Source organism: Pelodiscus sinensis, chromosome 1 (assembly GCF_049634645.1).
Source record: "Pelodiscus sinensis isolate JC-2024 chromosome 1, ASM4963464v1, whole genome shotgun sequence".
Lineage (NCBI taxonomy): Eukaryota > Metazoa > Chordata > Testudines > Trionychidae > Pelodiscus > Pelodiscus sinensis.
The window spans coordinates 176,714,515-176,735,515 of NC_134711.1; the positions used below are offsets into that span (position 1 = coordinate 176,714,515).

Here is a 21,001-nt window from a genome sequence, read left to right on the forward strand (position 1 = left end):
TCAGGGGAGTGAGGATCATCTATAGCCACCTTCTTGAACTGCCCAGATGTTGGATCGGTAGTGGATCCTGCTTAGGTTGAAGCAAGATATGACAAATGGAGCAATTTTCTGGACAAATAATATTGAATTGAGATAAACTTTAATCAAATTTATTGTAAAATAGAAGATTACCCAGCATTGCTTGGGTGCTTAAGTTATTTTTTTGTTTTTTTGGAAAATAAAATGAAAATGTACATGCTTCATTTAAATCATTGCTCTGGGGTGAGGCTGGGAATGAGGGATTCAGTACGCAGGCTGCCCTGGCAAGAGAGGATTTCCAGTCCTGTCTCACCACAGCAGCTTGGGTACAAGTGAGAAGCACCTCTCCATGGTCATTGAGGCTCCAGAGGCAGCTGGGAGGGATGCATATCCCCTGGCTGAGGCAGGTGTAGCCTCCATATGCCTCCCAAAACTTGTCCACAGCTTATTTACTTTTAAAAACCTTTTAACTTTTTACTTTGTTTATTATGATTTAGCAGTAATGCAAGGGAGCTGCAGCAATCTTATTTCTGTAAGATGTTAGCTTTGGCAACAAAGTATGTAACCAGTAAGACTGAGTAGAGTAAGTTTTAAAATATAGCCCATAAGCGTGTGTGGAAATTTCCAGTCCTATTGCTAAGGCCAGCTCAAAACCACAAAGAGGAGGCCTAAAGTCCTAGCCTGGAGTAAAAATATATCTTAGACATCCTGTTATTTTGTCTAACAAGAACAGAGAGACCCAAAGGATATAGGTGAAGCTTCCAGTTTTTCCATAAGAGGAAAATAGTAGACAACATCTGATCCATCTTAGAATGTTCAGCATCTTGCTCATTTTTGGATTTGAGACATGCTCTTTCCAATCAGATAGGTACACCTTCAAATCTTAAGGTGTTTTTGGGTTGGTTACTGCTGATGTTAAAATACCAATAAAAAGGCTAAGAAGGCTCTGCTGTGTTTGACATTCTTCTATCCTTTTTTATCATTCATAGTGTCCTTTACACTCATTTCTATTGCCCCCACTGAGACTCCCACTCCATCCATGGAGAGAGACTAGTTCCTTCTTCTCCCGAGAGTCTTCATGGTATAAGTATGGTGTTATACTAGGTATGCTTGATATGCTAGGCCAATGCAATTGAATATATATATATATATATATATATATATGTTTTATGTTACATTTATCATGAATGGTACCACCAGAGGTAATTGCCACCATTTATGCCATCATTTTAAGCATTTTGCCATGTATAGTTATAATACTCTTCATATTAAAGGCATTCAGTTTTCATTATCAACCGTGTAAACGTTGTAACTGCAAATCCTGAAATCTGCCTCATGACATAGAGCTGTTCAACTCTTAATTTCTGTGGCCAGAGGAGGAGAATCCTAGAAACATGATGGTCAGATTGGCAAGCCTACTCATACCAAATTCCAAATAAAACTCCAGTCAACACACATCCACGTTTGTCTTGTCTTCTGCATTCTCCAGCCAAAGTGAGGAATGCAGCAAACTGTGTATTTTCTCTTTGTTCCCATGAAGGGGAACACCCAGCAATTTCCCTATACCAGTCTGGGGGGAGGTGAGCTTCAGCTTCCCTTCCCCCTGCCTTCCCTAAAGAGTGCCTGGGGGTGAAAGGCTCAAGGCCGTGGCAGTCCTGGACCAGAGGAGGCATGGCCCCAGCCAAATCCTTTCATCTGCCTGGTGATTCTGTCTCTTTTTTTTTCCTGTTTGGTTTTATGAGAAGCAATCCCATTAGTAGCACATCCTATTTTCTTGACACAACTAAACGTTTACATTGCTTTAGGTTATGATCAGAGGAATTTGGTGGTCTTAACTCTTGTTGTTTAGGAAACGTTCTTGAACAGACAAACAAGCAGATGAACAGACTCTCTCAAATATATAGTAGATATGTCGTATAGATCTGATGACCTCAGAAAACAGATGAAATTGGGTATATTATAATACAAACTATCACACCAATCTTAAGTCACACCATTAAAAAACCGAACATATTTTAGCGGCTGAATGACTATTGTACATTCAGAAATATGAAGGCCTATAGCACATATCATGAAGTTAATGATTATTACTAAATTATTTGAGTATATTTCTTGCATTGGAATAGCCTATTTTTAGTATCCCAGGAAACATAGCAAAGCAGCAGCAGCCGCTTGTAATGATATGACAAGCCATGAGCAAAGAAAGAATGGAAAAAAAATTTTGTTGATTTATTTAAGTTATTCATCAAAACCTTAATGAAATTACCTAGCAGGAAGATTTTGTGCCTGATAAATTTGTTAATCCTTGCAACTAGGGCTGTTTAATGTCTTAATTCTTCATTTTAAGCAAAGATTTGTGATAACAAACAACAATGCCCACATACATCAGTACAATGATCAGTTTCCCTCTTTTGTAGCATAAATTCACTCCACCCCTTTTGGACAAGGTGTAATAATTTAATTTTTAGTACAGAAAATCCAGAGGTTTACCTAATAGAAGGAATGCACCAGTAGTTGTATTACAGTATGAAATTAAGTATCTTGAATGTAAAACAGCACCATTTTTAAATCACTGGGGTAAGATCATTCCAGTCAATGGGAAGGTGCACATAAAAAGGTTTGCAGGATCAGGTTCCTAAATAATTATTTAGAACAAATGAGCATAGTAATTATAGGCATAATTCAATTGTATAATACTAATGTTCACGGATTCTTTCTTATTTTGTTAACATGGGACAATTTTCTTCTTTCATCTAAGGCTGCTTTGTGCTTCTTTAGTGTTTGATTCAGGAAAACGCTTAAGCAGGTGAACAAGTCCCGCTGAAGTCAATGAGGATGGATGTAATGAAATGCTGAAATGATCACCTTGATTGGGGAAGGACATCACAAAACAACACTTAACTAGCTTTAACTGAATTCCTCAATGACATAAGGAGTTCTCAAATGCATAAAAACATAGGTAAATATTTGCAGATTTTAGGCCTGTAATGTAAAGCAGTTAAATTAAGTACTAAATAAATAAAATATACATGATTACATTGTCAGGTGGCACACTCCACTTCAAGATCATAAATATAATAAACAGACTGTCATGCTGTAGTGAAATGTGATGGATAGCCAGTTCTTATAGTACAGAATCAATCAATCTGCTCAGCTTACCAAAAAGAAGAAAAGAAGACTTGATTACAGAGTATAAGTACCTTCAAAGGAAGAAAATACTGGATACTAACAGAATCCTTACTGGAGAAAGGCTGACTGAAAAACAATGGCTAGAGTTATAATCAGTCCAATTCAACTGAGAAATAAGGCATGCATTTTTTAAAGAGTCTTTATGTTACATTTACATAAACGTTAGAAGAAACTGCTAAGGGCAATGGTTAATTCTCTCTTTTTTATGTTTTCAGATTAAGACTCAGTGTTTTTGTGGATGATATGATTTAATCAAGCACCAGCTTTTGGGCTCAAAGCATGAGAAACAGAATAAAACTGTGGACTGCACTATACAGAAGGTCAGTGTAGATGATGGTGAAAAAGGATTTTGGAAGCTGGCACTGAAAACTAATATATTCTGCATTGTTCTCTTATTTTTGCCTTGATACTTGGCTACAAAAATCAGCCATTTTCTGGCTAGGTCATTGAGAGAATGATAAGAATGAGTGAGCAAAGAAATCTTAATATGTGTTGGCAGACTCATCGTGATTGCAAACTGGTACTTAGACCCAGGATCAAACCTCTTGATCATTTTAGTAATGCTCTTGGCAACATTTTTGCTGGGAAGGACAGCATACATTTAAATGCTTTCAAAGTGAGATACAGAAAGGAACATAAACATCTTTAATCTGTGAGTTTAAAAAAATGGAATGCTATGTGTATGTTAGCACTGACGTCCTTTATTGGTAGTAGTAAATACTATTTACATTACCACAGTGTCCAAAGACTGAGAGATTCATTATGCTCGGTACTGTATAAACGCTGAAAAGGGGGAATATATACATAATTTATATATATATAAAAACTTTGTTAAATTTGTATTGTATTTGAAATGGAATATTCAAGCCCTCAAGATTATAAACAACTCTGCATAGAGAGATGCCAATTTACTTCAATAGGGTTTGCCTTGATAGGGATACGATATGCACAGAGCTCCTTGATGAGTTTCAAGTGATAATTCAGTATTAGTTGTTTCCCTAATTTCACTAAATAAATTAACATATATATTAATTTTTAAAAGAAACTATGACCAACTGGGACATACTGTTAATGTGAGTACATAATGGGGGTATTTCAGAACAATATATCGTATCAACCCCATTTATTGGCAGGTGCTATATTGAAAATGCCTGATAATTAAGTTCTCTATGAAGCAAAGAGATCAAAGATTCAAAGGCTGTGGCATCTGAACTGCCATTGAATATGTGATCATTTACAGGGCATAACTGATCAGGAATTAATATGTGGGGGGAGCATGTACTATTGCTAAATTTGTTGAATCCATTTGTGAAGTTAAATGAAAATGTGCCACAGAATAATTCACTTGTTACATGTTGATACTAAGTAAATTCAGGGTTTAGAGGATCTCTGACAATGGAGGAAAAGTTAAGCATAATTTGGAATAATCTTTAAATGAGTGCACAAATGAAGACTCAGATTCCTCAGGTGAGTGGACTGATCTGCTGAGTACACAATCCAAGAATTCTGTATTACCCTTTCCCGAAAGGCAGGTCAGGATATAAGATTGACTCTGGGCTATTAAAGTATAGCGTTCATATTTCTAGGCTAACTTTAGAAAAGTTACAGTGTGGCAAAATTACATTTACATTTTCCTTTTGCAACTCTTAACTTTTCCAGTTGTATACATTTTTAAAATTTAAATGATTGCAAATATTGTACATGTCTTTTTTGAACATATCAATAACACCCTTTCACTTCCAAACTTTAATTTATACCCTGTGAAATGGAAATGACTGAACTTAAAAGAAACTTGTGAATTATTTTCTAATTTTGACTAAGTCTATTTATATAATCTCAACAAAGGAAAGACATAACTGATCTAGCACTGTTATCCCCTCTCCTCTCTTGTATCTGTACTTAAGTGCTAGTGGTTTTAATACTTGTATTGGCATGTGTTTTTTGTTTTTGTTTTTTTCCAAGACATTTTCAAGTACCATGTCTCTAGTTTTACAACTGTGTTTACAGCTCATTAATAATAATAGATAATACAAATATACGAAGATTTAAAGCTCTTTATTTCTTGTATCCCCAGCACAGATACAACATGGGCCTGTTCACGACTCTGCAAGTGTGCCCCAACTCTAACCATCTAAACTCCGGACATCTGAAGAAGTGGGCTGTGCCCATGAAAACTCGTGATACCATCTACATGTTTTGTTAGTCTATAAAGTGCTACCAGACCATTTGTTGTTGTTGGTTTTTTTTTTGGTAACAGACTAACTCGGCTACCCCCTGAAGCTTGTAATCAGAAAGTCATCTCTGTGACTAAATGATAGTTCATTCATTTTACTGTACTCAGTTCCTATTTGGAGGTTTACAGTTTTGTGCTGGGAACTAGAACAAGTCAAGCAAATTCCTTTCAGGCAATATGCTAATCTTTGAATAAACAACATGTTTTCAAGCACTATAGTGTTCAGAATTGGACCTGACTGGGAGATGTAGAACGTCATGTGCTGTTCAGTCCCATTATTCTTTGGCTTTATAGTCAGCTTTCTTTCTACAGTGCTAAAGTGGACTGAAATCCTTTTTTTCTTATATCATGCTGTTTACCTTTGATAGTTTCAGTACCACAATCTACCCCTCAGTATTTTTAATATATGATCTAATTATCCAGGGAAATAAAACACATGTAAAGGGGCATTCAATGAGAAGCCTTGCTGATAATGGAGAGTTTTAATAGTAACTTCTTTAAAAAGGAGGAATGAAAAATACAGCGTCTGAAAAGAGACAAATAAAAAGGGCTTTTAGTATAAATTGGCCTTAATTTTACTTCATCACAGCAATTCCAATGTGGCAATTACTATAGTTTAAGTTACAAAATAGTTTCAGTTATAAATCACACATCTTACACATTCACAACACTGATGTTTGGGACTGAATTTTCCCTTTCTTGTTGATTGCTTGTTTTGTTTTGACTAGAGAGGAACTTAAATGTAAATATTGCAGAGAATTATGTATGGGCTTAATTTCAAGCTCATAAGTATGGGACTTTAAAGTAGATATATTTATATATATTGCTTGATCTGTCCCAATTTTGAAAAGTATGGTAGCAGGTTCTTAGTTGTGCAGAAGTGGAAAAAAGTTTCCCATTTATTTTTATAAAGTATATGTTTTGAAACATGAAGCCTTAACAATGACTTAACTTTAAATATACTTCAGTGTACCTTGGGATATGTGAAGTTAAGTTTGTGAGGAAATTTTTACAGGATCAAGACCGTGATTGGTAAATAATCCTTGACTGGTAAATAGTCTCCATGATGAAATTATGCCTTTTATTTGTGTTATTTATTTAGGCTATCATTCTGCAGGAGAGTTGAAACTCTGTTTCTGCTTACTTTTTCCTGATAATTGTTCTGTTAGGAGTTGGAAGACAGGGAACAAGGTTGGCCCTTTGTCAAAAGAAGGCACTATCCTTTTTATTTTATTTTGGAGGCACTATCCTTTTATTTTGAAGATCCCTGGTGATCTGCTGGAGGCAAGCATCAATGAACAGGTGCAATGCCACTTGGCTTCCATGAGGCCTTGCTGCCTGGAGCTCCCCAGCCATGCTTTTTTCCTGAATCCTGCTAAAGATTTCCCTTCTGCCCAGAGAGGGAGAAACAGTATGTATTACGGCAAGTTGTTGTATGTATGAGTCTCTCAAGGAACTAGGTTGTCCCTAGCAGCAAGGCTTCCTTCAGAGCCTTGTGGGGTACAAGTAAAAGAGAAAATATGCTACTTGCCCTTTTGAGTTCTCCCCAGCCCCAATCAACTATATATTCTCTCCTCTGCACTGTAGAATTTTTGTAGCTCAATATTAAATTTTTGTTCTATAATATACTAATGGTTAGTCAACATAGTTATAATGGTTGATAAGGTTAGAAGTAATATCAAATAAAAGTTTTAGAGAAAAGCTGATAATCTCTGTGAACTATTTATGGACTATATTCACAGCAATACTAATGTATGGATAAAATCTATAGTGTGTGCTGGGTAGGAGATTAGACTAGGTGATTATACTGGTCCCTTCTGGCTTGAAAAAATCTATGAAAATGAATGCATGTGAATAATAGGATCAGCAGGTTAAATGTTCCCTTTGTAAGTACCTAATTTAGAAATTAAGTACCTTGATATGTGCATGCTGTTTCCATATATATTTTCAAAAAGATTCCTTTATGCTTCTGCTTTCAACCTCTTTCCATAAAAGGTGTGCCCAGGGTGTATCAGGGCAAGAAAAGGATATGGATGGAAGATGTCCTTTTATGAAACCCAGTTGCTACTTTTGAGCTAGAAAAATATGCCATTTTAATAACTTCAAAGTACAATACAGTAAAAGCAAGAATAGACACTTATTTGAAATTATGATACTGAAATTAAAATACTGAACTTTCTTCTCCTCCCTTTAGTACATTGATTTTATACATGTTTATCTTTCATCTTCATACATTTTTCATTCTTGGGCTTGCTTTGATTAATCTGTTGCATCATATTCAAGCATAATTGTGAAAATTTGAATCCGCAGATTGAATGCTGACTAAGATATTTTAGTCACTGTAGTTCAGCATTTTGTCAGCAATTCATGATTAAATCATGTCCTGTACCCCCTTATGTACATTAAAAATCTCTGTAGGGTGCTTAAACTCTTAATTGCATACTAAATGCTCAAATGGTTGGCACACTCATGACCTTCCTGTGTACCATAGCTTGCCTGTGCACTTCTTACCTCTCTATGGGTTCTGTTAATGCCTGTATTCCATATATGTACCTGACTATGTACCTACTTGACTTCTTGGGCATGCAATAAACTTTGAGAATTCTACCCTAGGGCATCTAGGATGGATTGAAAGAGTGTTGATTTTCCATGTGTTGGAAATATGTGACTTTTGACAGAGTCCCACCTGACATTCGCATAAGTAAACTAAGAAACATTAAATTGCTATAAGGTAAGTGCATAAGTGGCTGAAAAAACATACTCAAAACAGTTATGAATGGTTTGTTGTCACTTTGAAGGATATTTCTAGTAGAGACTATCAGCATGTACGTTGGGTCCAAGACTAGTCAATATTTTTATGAATTACTTGGATAATGGTGTTCAGGGTGCAATTATAAAAGTTGTGGATGACAGTGTATAAGGAGTTGCAAACACTTTGAAGGAGAGGACTAAATTCTTGATAAAATGTAGAATTTCTCTGAAATCAATGAGATGCAATTGAATAAAGGAAGGAAAAATCAAATGTGCAAACAAACAAAAAAAGGGAAAAAGTTGCCAAAGCAGTGGTATTGAAGAAAGAGATTTGTAGGTTACAAGGAGTCACAAGTTAAATATTAGTCTTTTCCACTACTGCTTCATATTCTTCACCATGTTATCCAGGGTATAATCAGGAACATTGTAGGTAAGACACAGGAGGCAATTATTGCACTCTGCTCAGCAGTGGTGAGGCCTCAGCTGTGGTACTGTGGGTGAAGACAGATAGGAGAAATTCCTGAGGAGAGTAACAAAATGACAATAGGTTTAGGTTTTCTGGATTGAGAGAAAGTTAAAAAGCCTGGGAAAATTTAGTCTTCAGAAAAAGAAATCTTAGGGGGAGACATAATAACAGACTTCAGTGGTAACAATCTTCAGTGCAATTGTGACATCTCTGTCACTGGAGGGTTTAAGAAGAGGTTAAACAAATACCTGTTGGGGCAGTGAAGGTATATTTGGTCCCGTATAAGCACAGGAGGAATAGACTATTAGGTAACTTCTTGAGATCCATTCAGTCCTACATTTCTAGGATTCTATAATTTAAGAAAGGCTATCATTTCTTATTTTGGTTAAGAGACGTTAATTCTACAATTTATATTCTGATTTTATATGTTTTTCATTTATCTATCTGGGTCTTATTTTCTGGGGTTTTTTTTGTTTGTTTTTGTTATCTTTACTTATAGGAATAAGAAAGCTCTGAAAAGTTATATGGGTTTAGGGGAATATGTGCATTTTATGAGTGTGTTAAAATTAAGAAAAAATCAACTATATAGTGATTTTGTTCTAAGTTATTAAATTGTATAAAGATGTAATGATAAAGAAATATCAGTGAAGTTGACTGATGATAGGATAATTATCTCCTGCAGTTAGACAAATGCTTAGGAAAAGGCAGACAAGATACCAAAATTAATCATGATCTTGTGCCCATGATTCCTTGAAATGATGTATTATTTTTATAGCGCAAAATGGTTGATGTAGGTGAAGCCTTCAGAGGAAGATCCTTAAAGGAAGTGCTTGACTCAGAATACAAGCTGATACCTCTGGACTGACCCCTCTTGTCATGCTGGTGGCTGGCTCCTCAAATTCTCTGCTTAGGCACTCTGACTCAGCCCCCCACCCTGACGGATAAGTTTTCCCCTTGCTCTTGAATAGATTATGGAGCACACAGCAGGCTGCTACCACAAAGGAAATGTTGCATTCCCTGAGATCCAGTGGAGTCAGGAGCAGTGTTTCCGCTAAGCTGTGCAGCAGCATGCATGGAGCCCTGAGCCTCTGACTGGGGGGGGGGGGGGAAGGGGGGCTGATTAACCAGTCACCTTTGAAGCTCTGCTGCCCCACAGCTTAGAGGGAATACTGGTCAGGAGATTCCTAAACCTACCCTTTAAACATCCAAATGCACATTCAACCACAATTCTGCACTTGCTGAGCCTGTTATTGAATTCCTCTTTGCTAGGGTACAGAATGCTCATGTATGGCTTCATGAGCCATGGAAGCAGACGTAGGCTGGGTTGCCAAGATACACAGTAGGTATCTCTATCTCTCCAATTGTGATTTTCCTTTCTGGGAAAAAAAGTTCCACTCTGCATCTTTTAGGTAAGCGTTTTCAAGGGCAACCCATAATCAAAGAAACATCTGCCATGGTATCTAAACCAGCATTGAAAATGGAACAGATCCCTAACCACAGCTCATTATTAATATATATGTGTGTTTGTTAGTCTCTAAGGTGCCACAGGACTGCTTGTTTTTACTCTGTATAAATCATGTTAATCTGGTATTGATCAGACTTAGGGGCTGATGCTGCACTACTGTTTCACTCTGCATTCCTCTTCCCTTAGTGTATCCTAATGATGGCACAATAAATGTGAATATTTAGCACAAGCATGAATAAATGTAGATTACAATGCAACATCGGAGAGATTCTTCTCAACTATGCATTGACTGCTGGATGGATGAGATCCTTGGCCTCAGAAAGCTTGGCATGAGGTGTTGTCTTAACTAGCCACTTGAGGTTTTCACTGATATGTGGGAATTCTCAGTAATTATCCTCCCCCCCCACACACACAAAGAGGAAGAAGAAGTGGATGATGGCTAAAGGAGCTTCTATGGAGAAGGATGAACTGCTGCTTTGTGCACTGACTGAGGACTGAGACACCTAGATATCTGTTCTTCTGCAGAATTCCTGTGTCACTTTAAGTAAGTTACTTTGCCAATCTGTGCTTCAGTTAACCATCTGTAAAATGAGCCAAAATTTGAAGTGGCTGACAATCAAGTTACCAAAGTCAAGAAACAGACAACAGACAAGGTCCTAGCTAACCTTGGCATTGGACACAGGAGATGGTTAAGAGTTATAGGACACCATGTCATTTATTCCTCTCAAGTTCAGTGCTTGTGATGTACTGTGGGGAAATTTGGCTGACCGCAAAACCTCTCTTTGTCAAGAGTCCAAGGAAAATTGGCCTTTGGGATTGTGCAATGCTTTTGGTGAACTCCCAGAGCATGAACTGAGTGGAGTGCATCTACATTGCAAACCGCTAGGGCTTGAACCCTAGGTTCCAGCTAGACTCAGACTAGCACCCTGTACCAAGAAGGTCTGGTTCAGTGGATCCAAGACCCGTGTTAATGCAATTTGAGTGTGTCTACACTGCACCCTTAGTTTGAAATAAGATACGCAATTGATACTGTGTATTTGCTTCTTTTTCAAAATAGGCTATTTCAAAATTTGGCGCATCTGCACAGTACCAAATTTAAAAAAAAAAAAACACTATTCCAAGACATCCCTTAACCCTTGTGCAATGAGGTTTACAGGGATGCTGAAATAGTGTGGCCACTATATTTCTCAGTAGCAGACGAGTTCAAAAGATGTGAGATAGCTATTTCGGGATATCTTTGGTATCCTGAAATACCATTGCAGTGTAGACGTACCCTTTGCGTCTAGACAAAAGAGTGGGTTATACCTGAAGTTGAGTTCAAACCCATGTTTTACAATGTAGTGTAATGACTACACTTAATGATTTGAGGATTTGGGAGTTGTAAAATTAGCATATAGTCAGCTTTGCACAAATATCCTTCCATCCTCCTCACTTGCATAAAATGCAGCTCATATACAGTTAAGAAATTGACCTATGAAATCATGGATTAGCTGCCACAGTGGATTACTAGATTAAGAAGCAAGCAAAATTTGTATTAAAAAATATATTATGCTTTCAGTAGGTATCATTATGATATTTCAGTGTTAGCTGAAAAAAAGGGGGGAAGACTTAGTACTGTGAAGTAAAACTTATTTCAAAGATCTGAGGGGAAAAACTCAGAGAACTGACAGAATAAAAAATGAAATTATCTCTTGAGAATCATCCTACATGCTAATGTAATAGTTGAAAAGATGTTAAATTAAAATGCAGTTTTCCCCCATCTTGTACTTGCCTACATTCAGTACACATGCATAGCTGTTTCAGGAATCACTCATGTGTGCAACAGCACACAATGTGTTAGAACCTGCTGTTTAAGAGAATTTTTGCCACCATGTTCTCTGGTAATGTTTCTGGTCATGTTTTCCTTCACTAAAATCTGAGGGATGGCTCTCTGGGGGTATGTCTACACTACAAAGTTAGTTTGAACTAACGGATGTTAGTTCGAACTAACTTTCATAGGCGCTACACTAGCGCTCCGTTAGTTCGAATTTAATTCGAACTAACGGAGTGCTTAGTTCGAACTAGGTAATCCTCATTCCACGAGGATTAAGCCTAGTTCGAACTTACTAGTTCGAATTAAGGGCTGTGTAGACCCTTAATTCGAACTAGTGGGAGGCTAGCCCTTCCCAGCTTGCCCTGGTGGCCACTCTGGCCAACACCAGGCAAACTCTACTGCCCCCCTCCCGGCCCCAGAGCCCTTAAAGGGCCACGGGCTGGCTACAGAGTTTGTGCCAGTTGCAAGACTGCCAGCACCCGTGCCAGCACACCCACCAGCTGACACCCATAAGCCAGCCACCTGATGACACCCAGCCCTCCCCCTCTTCCCGGGACCAGCCTGGTGGCTCCCAGGACCCTGCCCGGGGCCACAAGAGGCGGGCGCCCGTGTGGTCTAGTGCGGAGATCGTGGACCTCATCGAGGTTTGGGGGGAAGCCTCCAGTGTCCACGATCTCCACACTAGCCACAGGAACGCGGCAGTCTATGGCCGCATGGCTGCCAGCCTGACCACCAGGGGCTACCAGCGCAGCCGGGAGCAGGTGCGCTGGAAAATAAAGGACCTGCGGCAGTCCTACACCTGGGCCTGCCTGCCAGGGGCCGACCCGGAGGTGTGCCCCCACTTCCAGGCTCTGGACCGCCTCCTGGGGACTCATGCCATCCCTGCCCCCTGGGACGTGATAGACCCCGGGGCAGAGGGACCGCTCCAAGAGACGGAGGAGGAGGAGGAGGAGGAGGGCTCCAAGAGCCAGGAGCCTGCCAGCAGCCTGCCAAGGACCCGGGACCCCCGAGGCACCCCACAGAGCCGCTTGCCTGTGTCGTCCGAGGCCGGGGAGGCGTCCACCTGGAGTACCATCATGTTCCCCTTATGTGTACGGGGGGCTAGGGCGAGAGGGAGTCCCGGGACCATGCGCCTGGGCCTTGCCCACCACGGAGCAGCAGCTGGGGATCCTGCAGGGGCCCTGGCCTTGCAGAGGGGAGCTGGGTTTCACACACCTGGGCCCCTGGGGTAATTGACCGCTGTTCTTGTTTCACCACAGCCGCAGCACCTGGGACTGCAGGGTGCACCACCCTGCCTGCAGCAGCGGCCCGCGCCCGAACAAGCAGGAGAGCCAAGAACCAGGAGGAGTACCAGAGGCGGCACCTCGGGTTCCTGGAGCAACAGCTCCGCATCCAGGACCACTGGGTCCAGGAGTACCTGAGGCTGCACCGGAGAAGCTTGGAGGCACTGGAGGAGCAGGGCCGTGCCCTGCAAGGCCACCTCCAGAGCCTGCTCGACTGCTTCCCAATTCCTCCTGCTCTCCCTGCTCCACCTCCTGCTCCCCCTGCTCCACCTCCTGCTCCCGCTGCTCCCCCTGTTCCTCCTTCTCCTCCTCCTCCTCCTCCTGCTCCCCCTCCTGCTCCTGCTCCCGCTCCTGCCCCACCCTCCACAACCATTCCCCACCAACGCCCCCGGACCCGCAGTGTTGCGAGACAGGAGAGGCAGCTGGACCCCCACCCCTGAGCTTTCCTTTCCCTTCCTCCCTTCCCTCCCCTTCCAGCTCCCTCATCCCAGGTTTCCCCCTCCCCTCTTCCACCCTCCTTCCTCCCTCCCTTCCTCCCCCCACCCCAGTTATGTAAAATAAAAAGACGTTTTTGTTTGAAAAACAGGTGTCTTTATTTGACAGTAGGTAGGGAGGGGAAAGGGGAAGGGGGTAGGGTGGAAGAAGGCCCTAGTGGGGCATGCAGGGAGAGGTCAGTCCTCCTCCTCACCAGGAAGCTCTCCCGCAGGGCTTCCCGGATCTGGACAGCCCCCTGCTGGGCTTCCCGGATGGCGGCAGTGCGGGGCTGACTGTAGTGGCCAGCCATGCACTCAGCCTCAGCCATCCAGGCTGGCAGGAAAGCCTCCCCCTTTCTCTCACATAAATTGTGGAGCATACAACATGCTGCCACCACGGGAGGGATGTTGTGCTCGGCCAGGTCCAGACGGGTGAGGAGGCATCGAAAGTGGGCTTTCAGTCGCCCGAAGGCCCTCTCTACAATGATGCGGGCCCTGGTCAGCCTGGCATTGAAGGCCTGGCGGGAGGGATTGAGGTGCCCCATGCAGGGCTTCATCAGCCACGGCTGCAGTGGGTAGACGGCATCCCCCACCAGGCACACGGGCATGTCCACGTCCTGCAGCTGCTGGCATATGGAGGAGTTGCAGTACACCCGGGCATTGTGTGCTTTGCCGGACCAGCCCACATTAATGTCCGTGAACTGGCCCCGGTGGTCACACACGGCCTGCAGGAGGATGGAGAAGTACCCCTTGCGGTTCACATAATGGGATGCCTGGTGTTCCGGGGCATGGATGGGGATGTGCGTCCTGTCGATGGCCCCACCGCAGTTGGGGAAGCCGAGGGCGCCGAATCCCCAGATGACGGCGTCCGGGTCGGCGAGGTGGACCACCCTGCGGAGCAGCACCCGGTTGATGGCCTTGACCACCTGCGGAGAGAGACACAGCAAAGTGTCAATCAGTGGGGCGCCCGGGTAGCTGGGAGCATTCATGCCCTGGCAGTGCCCCGCGCCCCACTCCCGGAAGCAACCCCACTGGCAGCGTGTAGCACGGCCGGGACAGACCGACCCCTCCGGTGCGGGGCGCTTTCACCTCCTCCCGCCCTCCCTTTGTCCCTGGGGCGGCCCATCCCCTCCTTGCAGCCCCCCTCCCTCCCTTGGCGCAGTGGCTGACGAGTGCCATACCTGCATGAGCACTGCTCTGATGGTGGATCTCCCCACGCCGAACTGGTTCCCGATGGATCGGTAGCTGTCCGGCGTGGAGAGCTTTCAGAGGGCGATGGCCACCCGCTTCTGGAGGGGGATGGCGGGCCTCATGTGAGTGTCCCTTCTGCGCAGAGCAGGGGTGAGCCACTCACAGAGCTCCAGGAAGGTGTCCCTCCTCATCCTGAAGTTCTGGGTCCACTGTCAGTCTTCCCAGTGCTCCAGGACGATGCGGTCCCACCAGTCGCTGCTGGTGTCCAGATGCCAGATGCGGCGGGGCACGCCGGTGCCGGGGCATCGCCGCGGCTCCTCCACGGCCCCCAGGGTGGCCAGGTGGAGAGGCAGGGGGCTGACGTGCACCAGGTGGTGCCAGGCAGCCTCGAGCCATTGCTGGCAGGCTTGCAGCAGCAAGTCCAGAAAGTGCACCAGAAGGTGCAGGGCGAGCTCTGGCTCCATGTTGCCATCTGCAGCGGCGTCCCCGAAGGGAAGCACCGACACAGACGGGCACAGAGGCCAACGCTTTGCTGTCCCTCAGCGAGGTTGGCAAGCAAGCAGGAAAAGCTGAGAACTGGCTGTCCAGGGGGGTCCCTTTAAGCTCGAGACTCAGATAGCCTCAGACAGCAGCCACGCAACGCAACTACTGACCTGATGCCCTGCCAGAACCAGTTTCAGCTGCCCTTAAATGCGCCCCTGCGTCCAATCAGTGTGGACGCGCTAGTTCGAATTAGCAAAACGCTAATTCGAACTAGTTTTTAGTTCTAGATGCATTAGTTCGAATTAGCGCTGTAGTGTAGACATACCCAAGAATAAGAAATAATTGAAAGACTCCCATTGTACAGACCTACACCTACCAAAAAGCAGCAACAACAACAAACCAAACCCAACAAACCAAACCTAAAAGTTGTCACGTGGGATTTGTGCCTCCTGCCAAATTGACTGTCAGGCAGGCCCCAAAGCTGCTGGGTTCCAGGTGTTACTGGAAGATCTGGGTACATACCTTTTAATTTCTCTGTGTGTAAACCAGTTATGACCTCAGCTGCTCCCTGAATCACAGAAGACAGATTCAGGAGGTGATACTGCAGCTTGATTCTGTAATATCTTTAAGTATTCCCTCCATGGATGGAGGGTAATGAGAGAAGAGAATTGTCACAATATTTTTATCAAAACTTTTTTCAATAAGAGGGTGAGTTTTCAACACAACGTTTTTCATTAACATTATTTGGTAAATTTAAATTTCTTGTTGAAAATAGGATCCACCCCAAATGATTTTTTTCAGCTTTTGGCTAAAAGCCAAAATATTTTATATAGAAACTGATATATTTAAATTCTTGAGAGCTTCTGCAATGCCTCTAGGAAGTTATAGTTTGGATATTTAAGGTCTCTTTTTTATGCTGTGAGTTGAGCTCCCCAGCCAGTCTTCCTTTCCCGCTTCACATGATGGAAAAATGTTTACCATTGTGCACTGCCTTGCCCCAACCAGAGTTAAGACCATGAGGCCTCACTGGAGATGTCAGATTGGAAGCCCAGCCAATAGAAGAGAAAAGCAACATGAGGGACTCAAACTGCAATTCCCAGGAAATACTGCAGAGCATTTCAAAATCGATCTATTTTGGGATTTTGGCAAAATATTTCCGGCTTTAACTTTTTTTGCTGAGAAGAAGAGAAAAAAAATCTGACCAGCATAACTGAAAAGGAATTATGGACCCAGAATGCCCCAATTTTTGCTGTGTTGTACATTCCTATAGCCTCCGCCACTATGGTCCTTAGACTTATGAGGTGTGTCTAGAATACAAGGTTTTTTTGAAAAAAGTGACCTTTTTTTCGAAAAAACTTCCCCTGCGTCTAGACTGCCACTGTGTTCTTTTAAAATTAAATCAAAAGAACATGGCATTTTTTCAGCCTCAGTAAACCTCATTTTACGAGGAATAACACCTTTTTTTCAAAAATTCTCTTTTGAAAAAAAGGCGTTTTTGATTGTAAACAGGGCTTTTTTGAAAGAGAGCGTCTAGATTGCCTGGGTGCTCTCTTTTGAAAATGCGGCATGCTTTTTAGAAATAAGTGGTTGCAGTCTAGACGCTCTCTTTCAAAAGAAGTTTTTCAAAAGATTCTTTTGAAAAAGCCTCTTTTGAAAGAGACTTGTAGTCTAGACGTAGATGGAGAGTCATATGTGGAATTAAGTATCAGAGGGGTATCCGTGCTAATCTGAATCTGAAAAAGCGACAAGGAGTCCTGTGGCACCTTATACACTAAGGCTACGTTTAGACTGGCATGATTTTCCGGAAATGCTTTTAAGTTTTCTGTTAAAAGCATTTTCGGAACAGAGCGTCTAGATTGGCACGGACGCTTTTCCGCAAAAGCACTTTTTGCGGAAAAGCGTCCGTGGCCAATCTAGACACACTTTTCCGCAAAAAAGCCCTGATGACCATTTTTGCAATCGGGCCTTTTTTGCGGAAAACAAATCTGAGCTGTCTACACTGGCCTTTTGTGCAAAAGTTTTGCACAAAAGGGACTTTTGCCCGAACGGGAGCAGCATAGTATTTCCACAAAAAACACTGATTTCTTACAGTAGGAAGTCAGTGCTTTTGCAGAAATTCAAGCGGACAGTGTAGATAGCTGGCAAATTTTTCTGGAAAAGCGGCTGATTTTCCGGAAAAACTGGCCAGTCTAGACACAGCCTAACAGATTTATTAGAGCATAAGCTTTCGTGGGCAAAGACACACATTATCAGATGCATGTGGGATTGTAGCTCTTGAGGATGGTACTTTGGAGGTGTCCAAGTTGATTTTTCCCCAGGCCATATCCAAACTATGAGTGGGTCTCCCAAGACAGTGTAGATCCTTGAAAGGTTACCTCTATATTGGGGAAAGTATGCATTTATATCTGAACTTCATGGTTATAGGAATTCAAATTTAGGGTTTTAGTTTGAGCCTAATGTATTTTACATGCTTCAGTTTTTAGGGCACATGATGCATGATGAGTAGGAAATAGCTGCCAACTTTTAGTACAATTGTTTGATAAAATAAAAGGAATTATGCTTTCCTTGAGGCAAGATCCAATTTGCTAATATATTATCATATTTGCTGTTTATTGATTATACTGTGGTCTTAGTAAAATTATTCCTTTGTTGTAAAATAATATGAGGAATTTTGTATATTTGTGCAGATTGCTCACTCTGAGGTTGCCATACTATGTAATCAACTGCTTAACTACTGATAAATAGAGTAGTGCTAGAGCTTACTGCTTTTATGTCCTTCATAGACTTTGCATACCTCACTTCTGCCTATACCACTTCAAAGAAAAATGAGCCAGAAACTTTTGAGAAGAATGTCTGGCAAGTAGCTTTAGTCCTAAATATAAAAAACAAATTCACGATTAATTTTTGAGGTTCTCTTGAAATAACATCATTTGAAATGTTCACTTTATGTTTATCAACCATATAAAGTTCTTTTCCCCATCTTTGATATCTAGCAACTTAATAACATTGTGCATTTTATTTTCAAGATCAGTTTCAAGGAGGATCAATCCAGTTTTTATCCTGCAGATTGACAGAAAATGTTGCACTCTATCCTGACTGCAAATGTAAATTTATTTAATTAATACAGGGTGTATACACATAAGCAGGGACAACGGGTATTTGAAAGGTATCTCCTCCATCCCATCTAATATTACTGCAATTTGTGTTGGTATTAAACATGCCCAGGAGATCTTTCTTTTATTCACACACATTTTACCTTCTACTCTTATACACGTTGTTGTCTTTCCACATTTATGTTATCCAAGTGATGCTTGGACATTTCTGTGGCAGAAATTGTTCTGACTGACACACAGCAGGATGACATAATTCTCATTCTGCTCATGGTCATTAGAAGAATAAGTAGAATTTTGAGAAGTGTTTTAGCATCTATTTGGCATGTGGCTTGAAATTCTATTCTGGTTCTTTTCCCACCCTCATCCATACCTGTTTTTAGGGTCCCATTGCAATTCTCCCTTAGCAGTGTCTCTTCTGTTGACTCCCACAAACAATCAGAACATTTGACCTTAGCACCTCCTCTCTTCTACTTTAGCTTTCCTTATTCTTTTTTCCTACTTTAGATGTTCATTTTCAAGGTTTGATTTGAACTTGAAAGCCCATTAATTGATGATTTCAGATATTTCTGGATGTGTTCTGATATTGAATGAGTATAATGTATGGAGCAAAATATCCATTAATTCTTTGGGTAACTGCAAATTTGTAATTCCTTTCATTTCTATGGATAGGCATTTCTACTATTACGCAATATCTTAAAAGTGAGTCCTTCTATACATTTTGCCATGCATTTAATTATTTGTACTTCTCTTCTGGGTGTTTTAGGCAACTTTCTGGAGAATTTGCCAGAATATCAATGTAGTGATTTGGAAGCACATTAAATTACCAGGGGTGGAATCTTGTTCCCATTCAAAGTCAATGGTAAAACTATTGGGAACAGAATTTCATTGGGATAACTGAAATCATATCAGTTTTTATTTTATTTTAATAGCTTTAAAAGTAGGGCTGGAGGGAACATTTTTGACACAAAAGATGTTTTGATGTAACAGCATTTTCTTAAAGAGCAATGGTAATAATTTCTTCTTGATGCTAAAGGCAGTAAAATTCAGGCTCTCCCATTGCTGAGTGCTAATACAAAGTTGTGCGAGTTTTTTTGTTTTGTTTTGTTTTTGTTGTGATGTGACATACAGAGTGCAGTTGTCAAGGAGTTCAAACAAACTAAGTAGGTCAGAATGTCAGTGCCAGGAAAATAATTCATGAATCAACACATGTTCTGACATACTACATTGTGTAAAGGTGTACTGAGCCACATCAAGCAAATGACACCATTTAAAAAGTTCAAAATGTGATAAATGAAGCAGTCTAGATTCTTAACAATCTGGATCAAATTTCAATATCCCACAAGAAAATATGTACATATAGTTAGCAATTTACTTGCATCAAATGTATTTTTCCTGAATTTTCATATTGCTCTAGGTACATTCAAATATTGTTAATTTATGATCCTCAGGTGCTCGTTTCTTCTAAAAGCCTCATGCTAAATAAAGACATTATTAACCACCCTATTTTTCCTTTAGATGAAACTACATTTAGAAGTCAGTAGCAGATTAAAAATCCTTCTATTTAGACCATTATTGCTTAAGTAAGTCCTCTGAGAAAGAGATTTTTTTTTCCTTTTTCTGTCTCTTGCCTTAGAGTGAATGTTCATTCCAAAATACTGCAGGCAGCACAATGAATATTCAATGAGAAGTTTGGTTGTGACACCTGCATCTCCTGCAGAGCTTTAAAACTGACTTTTAAGGGTGACAGAGGGATGATATTATGTGCCTGTAAAAGCAATGAGTTTCATTTAAGGAGATATATATTAAAGCTGCCATGGATGGTCTGATTAATACAGCACTTCACTGAATTTATCGTTTCCCTCTAAGCAGCACCAAGCAATATTTTATGCCCAAAACATGTATTGGGATTGATTCCCCTGTTAAAACCTCAGTTTTATGGCTAATCTTTTGATCCCGTCAGCAGAGTCAATTCTACTTATAGGAGAGGGGTGGGAGAACCCACCAGCACCACCTTAACAATGCCGGAATACATGTATTACATAATTGCAGCACAACTGAGGGCGGTAAATTATGACTATTCTAAACAATTAGTAAAAATGAACCATGTATTCTGCAACAATACTGTCAGACAAAAATCTAACCTTGTGTCTATTTATAAGTGGTGGGGAGGGAAAGCTAAACTGCTCTGTTTGTCATTAGAATACTTCTGAGGCTTTTGTGCTAGATATTTCTTACATAAAAATATACTGCCATGCCACAACAATGTATTTGGTGAAAGTGGCATGTATTATACTATTTAGCTAACATATGATCAAATAAAGAGCGACAATGGACTCTGTGTGCTAGACTATCCTCTTCTTGAGAGCCATTCAAGCAATAATGGACACATGTCCATACAAAGACAGCCTCCTAAGTGAGAGAACGATTAGTGAGGCAAAGCATTGCCTTCTCCTAACATGCTTCCCATATACAGGTACCACTAGTGGAAGAAGATTACAAAATCTTTGGTGGATAATGCATTTT

The 21,001-nt window shown here is 41.3% G+C and overlaps 1 long non-coding RNA gene across 2 annotated transcripts in view; it reads left to right on the forward strand.

Moving 5' to 3' along the window:
- The window catches only part of LOC112546768 (uncharacterized), a 195,774-nt gene extending 187,436 nt beyond the window's left edge, over positions 1–8,338 (forward strand). The window contains exons 1-3 of one of the 2 annotated variants that reach the window (XR_012901215.1): positions 2,797–2,977; positions 3,423–3,527; positions 5,282–8,338. This is a non-coding gene — a long non-coding RNA (uncharacterized LOC112546768). Of the gene's footprint in view, positions 1–2,796; positions 2,978–3,422; positions 3,528–5,281 lie in introns of those variants that run through there. The other variant, XR_003090471.2, reaches the window with a different exon arrangement.
- The last annotated feature ends 12,663 nt before the right edge of the window (positions 8,339–21,001 follow it).